Genomic DNA, 6334 nt, shown 5'->3' with positions numbered 1-6334 from the left:
GTACATGTGGGAAAACTAGGGTTAGGGTTAGGTGCTAGGGTGACTTGGTACATGCTGGCATGTCTAACCCTAACCCTAACCTTAACCCTAACCCTAACCCTACCCCTAATCCTAACCCTAACCTTAACCCTAGCACCCTAGCACCTAACCCTAACCCTAGTTTTCCCACATGTATCCTACTGTATTCCCACATGTACCGTAACATGTACACTACTGTACTGTATCACAACTCAATGCAAACACTACAGAAGATCCATTACACACAACAATACTCACTGAAAACAATGTTCAAGGTGTGATGTTTTTTTACAGTAATGTATTTATGGAACTATACCACACACACACACACACACACACACACACACACACACACACACACACACACACACACACACACACACACACACACACACACCACAATCATTTGCAACAAGTGTCTTACATTTTGAGTTGTTATGTTTAATGAATGAAGCCAGGTGTGTTCATTGTGTTCAAATTTGGCTGACTGTGGCAAGCATTTTGCATCACATGAGCTTTAATTTGAGAATTTGAGCAGAGTTTTTTGCAACTTGTGTTTTAGCAAGACAAAATGTGTTTAGATTTATGAGAAAAGGAGGATTGTGTTTTGTGAATTGTGTCTTCATGTGAAATGTGTTTATGGTTTTGGCAAATGGGGGCTAGTTTTATTAAATGTGTTTAGAGAACTGGTCATTTGGTTTAGAGAATTGGCTTTTGTGTTTTAGCAATTGGGAAAAACTGTAACCTCACAAAAGAATTAGACACCTCCACAAATAAGTACAATGGAATGATGTGAACAAAGAGTGATCAATGTTTAATATGAGAGGGGTCTTTTACACTTTGATTTCCATGCAGTAGGATCTGGTAGGATCCATTTACAGAAGCCTTGATTGTTTTGTGTGTAAAGTATATCCATTTAAGGTTGATTCAAGTGATATGAAAGAGTATTTATGTTATGCTTTCACTCTTGAAGTCATAACATAGAATTGTACAGTCCTTTTCATGTGTGTAATGTTGTCATACTCAACACAAGTGTGAGTTGAATGTTGTCTATGGACTAGATGTTGTAAGAAATTTCTGGATAATTTGAGAGAAGTACATTTTTATATGAATCTTGACATTATTCATTGATGGGGTGGAGGTTTAGATTGAATAGAAAATGCCTTTGGGATCGGATGGGGGGATTGCTTTTTGTGTGGCACTGGCTTTTTCTGTTTACATCTGTGTACATCTTCTTTTTCTGATTACATCTGTTTACATTCAAATCTTTCTGTGCTAAAGGCTTAGTGGCAACTATACAACTATATCATATTTAGTCTAATATTGGTCTAATATTGCTAGTATTAGGACTATTATTATAGTTATGTACAGTATATATGAATTACATTTCTATCCATGTCTTGATTTGTGTAAAACCAAGCAAGTGAGTTTGGGAAACCCACAGACAGGGGGCTTAGAAAAGAATGTTACTCTGAGGCCTGAGATCAAAATGAATCAGAATCAGAATCAGAATCAGAATCAGAATCAGAAGACTTTATTGCCATGACATGTAAACATGTTAGGAATTTGGTTTGGGACAGTGGAGCACGGTTTACAGCAGGACAGGTGGAAGACAGGACAAGACAGTGCAAACCAACACCATAGTGCAAGAGTCATAAATAGTATAAATATAAGAAGTGCAAAGATCAAGTGTTCAAGTGTTCATGTCCAGACAGTCCAAAGTCCTCTGGGTGGGGGTGATAGATGTAACCATGTTTTGAAGCTATACAGTGTTTGGTGGGGTTGGACAGATGACCTCAACTAAACTCATAACTCATTTATAAGTTACATTTTTCAAAAATCAATGGCTATATCTTCCACAAATCGACAAATGGATGTACCGATTACAGATTGTCTCTTTAACATACAAAACAACAGGACAAATCTGAGGGGACATAATGCCCTTAAGCGTCCATGGGCATGAAGAGCCTCTGTAGACACGTCGTTGAAATGGAAATGGAAAATCTAAACAACTCATTACTACTTCCTGTAGTACCCAGTGAGAGGAGAGGACCACGGTCTGTCAGAGGCCCCGGCAGCTGCCTGATAAGAAAGGGTCTGGGCTTCTGGCCAGAGTCGGAAATTAATACTTACTCATTCGTCCATTCCATTCGTCCATTCTATAACTCCAAGGACTTCTCTCCGTTCGACGGTACAATTCACTAACTATCAGATGCCGAACTGTGCTGCTGTGCCATAGTGACTGACACACTAGGACCACGGCTACTGCGGAAGGCCTCATAAGTACAGTACTGTTTCTACAGAACATCACAGGTTTTTACTAGTACATCGAGCAGTGTGTGTATGAGAGAGAGAGAGAGAGAGAGAGAGAGAGAGAGAGAGAGAGAGAGAGAGAGAGAGAGAGTGTGCGTGTGTTGAGGCTCATAGCAGAGAGAGAGAGGAGTGAGGGTGCGAGGGGGGGATGGAGACTCCTGAAGTGAAACATACTGTGTGACATATGGTAGAGATCAAATGTGACCGTAGGGACAGAGAGGGGATAACAAGAGCTGTCCCCCTTTCAACTCAGTTTAGTGTGATTACAGCCAAAACTACTGTTCATAAACGCATAAACTGTTCATCTGGTTGCAAACTTTGCTGCGGGGCACATGAACACTTCCCTGACTATAGAGTAATTGGTCAGTTTGTAAAAACTAGTTTGGATACCTATCTGTGCACTGCTAATGTATGTACTAGTTCTTTAATGTTTTGGCTGTAGATATATGTTTTATATTCAAGTCAATAAATGCAATCAATCAATTATTAGACGCAGTGACAATCAATGATCTCTTTTGGATAATTCAAGATTACTGTTAATGGTAGATTTAGGCCTTTTTATTTGATCTTGTAGTAGTGTTACGTGTTCCAAAACTAAAGGTTACTGTGCATAGGTTCTCGGAAGGATAAGAATGATCTCTCACTACGGGATACACACTCTTGTGTACCTTTCGCTGAAGACCCCTATTCAATCATGCCTGGTACAGGCTAGTGACGCTTGCAAGGAGATAGCCCAGTCTATCACCTGTCCCAATAAGCTTCTACAATCTAATGGGACAGGCGCTGTGTAGACAGCCCCTGACCTTTGGCAGGGTGCACAAAGCAGAGCCATGTAGACACGCAGAGCACGTGTTGTGAGTAGACACTGTGTGGACATTTTGAATTGGACTGTCACGGACAGGGCCAGAAGGTCAGCAGGTCATGAGTTCAAATCCCACCTGGGAACACCACCACTAGTGTGCCCTTGAGTAAGGCACTTAGCCCTAAATAACTCCAGGGAAACTGTCCGTCCTTGTAATCTGTAATTGTAAATCACATTGGATTAAAGCATCTGCTACATTATTAAAATGTAAATAAAATGGGGGATTTGCTAAAGATTTTTTTATTAGCAATTAAGATCAGATTTTTTTATTAGCAATTAAGTCAGAAAGCATTGCTTGCATAATCATCTTTTTTTTTGTGATTTCTGATTGGTTGATAATTAAGATGGGTGGAGGTAGAGAGCCTTATACATACGTGTTTCCTACTGTCGGTTAGGAAGCAACCGTACACTTGAATATCTAACTGACTAACTGTTCCTCAGCTAACTTTGGGCGGCTTTTTGGCTGCGTTTCGCACAATGACTCAAATAGTTCTCCCAGCGCGACCCCCTGCCTCCCTGGATTAACTAACCAGATGTAAGCACTCAGCTAATCAGCAACTCAGGTTGTTTTTTAAGTTATTTTTTCTGAGTGGGGCAACATATCCACTCATATTATATATTTGTTTTCATTATTTGACAGATACAGTAGAGATTTAGACAGGAAGGATGGGTGAGAGAGAGAGAGGAGGGATGACATGCAGGATATGTCCCCGGCCGGAATCGAACCGGGGACCCTGCGGTTACATGGTCAACGCTTATAGTCTAGCAGCAAGTCCTCAAAAAAGGCTTTAGTTTTTGAGATACCCCTACCCGAGGTAGAGCAAGTTACAACAATGATTTTTCTTATCTTTAGGGTCTCCCATTAATGAAATTGATTGTTGTAAAATTTTATTTTTGGGGAAAAGATGTTTTTTTGGTTGTTCTTTAGAGCTACCCCAATCCCTGAAAAAGAGCCAAATTAGACCAGGCCGAATATGGGGAAGGTGACAAAAAAGCCCATAACTTGAGAATGATCACTCTTTTCCTCTTCAGATTTGCTGAGGTATGAACCAGGTGGTTGTCCTACATCACCAAATAGTCAGACAACTATTTACCTAAATAAATACTGAATTATAGTCCTGTAAACTTAGCTTTAGTTTAGACGGAAATTGTACTTTTTGGTGACAGGAACATAGGACTCCATCACTTTTCTCTCATTTATCAGAAAAACAGAAATCCCTGAAAAATATATCATTACTGAATTGTCTAGGGTGCTATTGAACAATAACCAGTAGTTGTATGGAAATATCTCATACAGTTCTATTGCAAATGAGATTTCTTTAGACATAGGCCTACCTCTTCTCTGATACAGTCAAATTCCGAATGGGGGATAAGTGGCATAATAGCCTATAAGTTAAGAATGCTCACTCTGATGGTCATCATATTTGGAGAGGGAAATACCAGGTGGCTGAACTACATCACAAAATAGTCAGAATAAGAGTAACCCAATAAAATAAAGTTTATTAGTTCTAAATTACAAGCCTCTAAAACATAGGTGTAAATAGTACAGGTTTTATTAAAACTGGAACCTTAATTCAAAGTACAATTAAATACAGTCCTCAAACATTAGGGGACACATTTTGACATTCTGCACAGCAGGTGCAGAACTCTGTACAGGGAAGGCCAACAGAGAGGCACTGGCACTTTCCACTCTCTCCACACTTTGCATCTTTGCAATATAAATGAGTGATGTCTCTCACTTCTGTAGGTGCTGGGGGTTTTGTAAAAAGGACAGGTTGAATGGCCCCATCTCTGATAATCCACCCCTTGCCAATAGGACTCCATAACAGGGGTTTGGGCATGTGGCTGTGACACCATACCGCTGTCTGGAACATTGCTCTCTGCACATGCTGCTGAAATGCATCCTCTGTTGGCGGCAGATTTGCAGAGGCTGTATCAGATGTTGATGCAATTATGAACCTCAGTTCATCCAGGTTTGTGCACATCAATCCATTTTCCATTTTCTTTTTTCCATATAGGAGAAGCGCAAATTCTCTTGCGACTGGCAAAGACTCTTCCAAGCTGGCAGAGAGTCCAAAATGGGCCAGATCTTTGAGCTCGCTGAGATGGGTCTTGAGTTTGTTGAATGCTGTTGTCTTTCCTATTCTGTACAAACTACTTGTTGTGTCACAGCCAGTGAGTGCATGACATGCTGGTAGACAGTTAGACATGTCTTTTCCAATCTTCTCAGATATGGTGTTGATGGGGACATATCTCTCTCTCATTCCATGGCCTGTATGCATGTACACCAGAGATGAACCAAACATTTCTTTGCTTGCATAGTATATGAGCAGTACTTCCACATCTGTGTCATCAGACCTCACAATGATGCGGGAATATGACTCTGCAAGATGTATGGCATGGAGCACCATCCTTGTGTCTGCCTCCTCCTGATCACTGTACAGTGATGTCAAACTGCTGACTCCTGCTGTGCAGATGCTCTTCACCTCCTCCCCTTTATCAAATCCACCTGCCAAGATGATGGAGTCATCTGAGTGTAGTCTCTGTGGGGCTGCAGTGACAATGTAGTTGCTCACAAACATGCACAGTGCAGTCTTGTTTCCACTACTCCTCAAGTACTTCCTGTAGTTTGGGACATTTGTGTTGCCAGTGATAACATGTGTAGGCCTTCCATCACTTGCACCTCTCCTTTGCCTCTCCAGGTCTTTGATTGACTGTGGGCCGTCATACCTGTCAAATACCATGACCACACATTGCATTTCTTGTTTTCTATTTAGAAGTGACAAGATCTTCTTCAGGATGCATTCTGCTAGCTCACTGAAGGTCTGGAAGGCTGAATCATGGAGGCTTTGAAGCATAGCCATGCCATCAATGATGTATGCAGATTTCTCTGTGGTGTCAGCCAGCTCTTGCATCACTTCTACTACCGACTCCAGTTTTTTTGCAAGGTCTGCTTTTGTGGTTTTTCTCATCGCCCCATCGTCATAGAAGAGAGAGGGTGGGACAGCAGCCAATTCATGACGCATCACATTCTCCAATGATACGTCCCTTTGTTTTGAAACAGCCAGGAGTCTCCTGAAGAGGACATCGGAATCCATCTGAAGCTGCTTAGATTTACTAGATTTTATTACTGCTATCATA

The sequence above is a fragment of the Nansenia antarctica genome (assembly GCF_963989245.1).
Source record: "Nansenia antarctica genome assembly, chromosome: 9".
Classification (NCBI taxonomy): domain Eukaryota; kingdom Metazoa; phylum Chordata; class Actinopteri; order Argentiniformes; family Microstomatidae; genus Nansenia; species Nansenia antarctica.
This window is presented reverse-complemented; position numbering follows the sequence as displayed.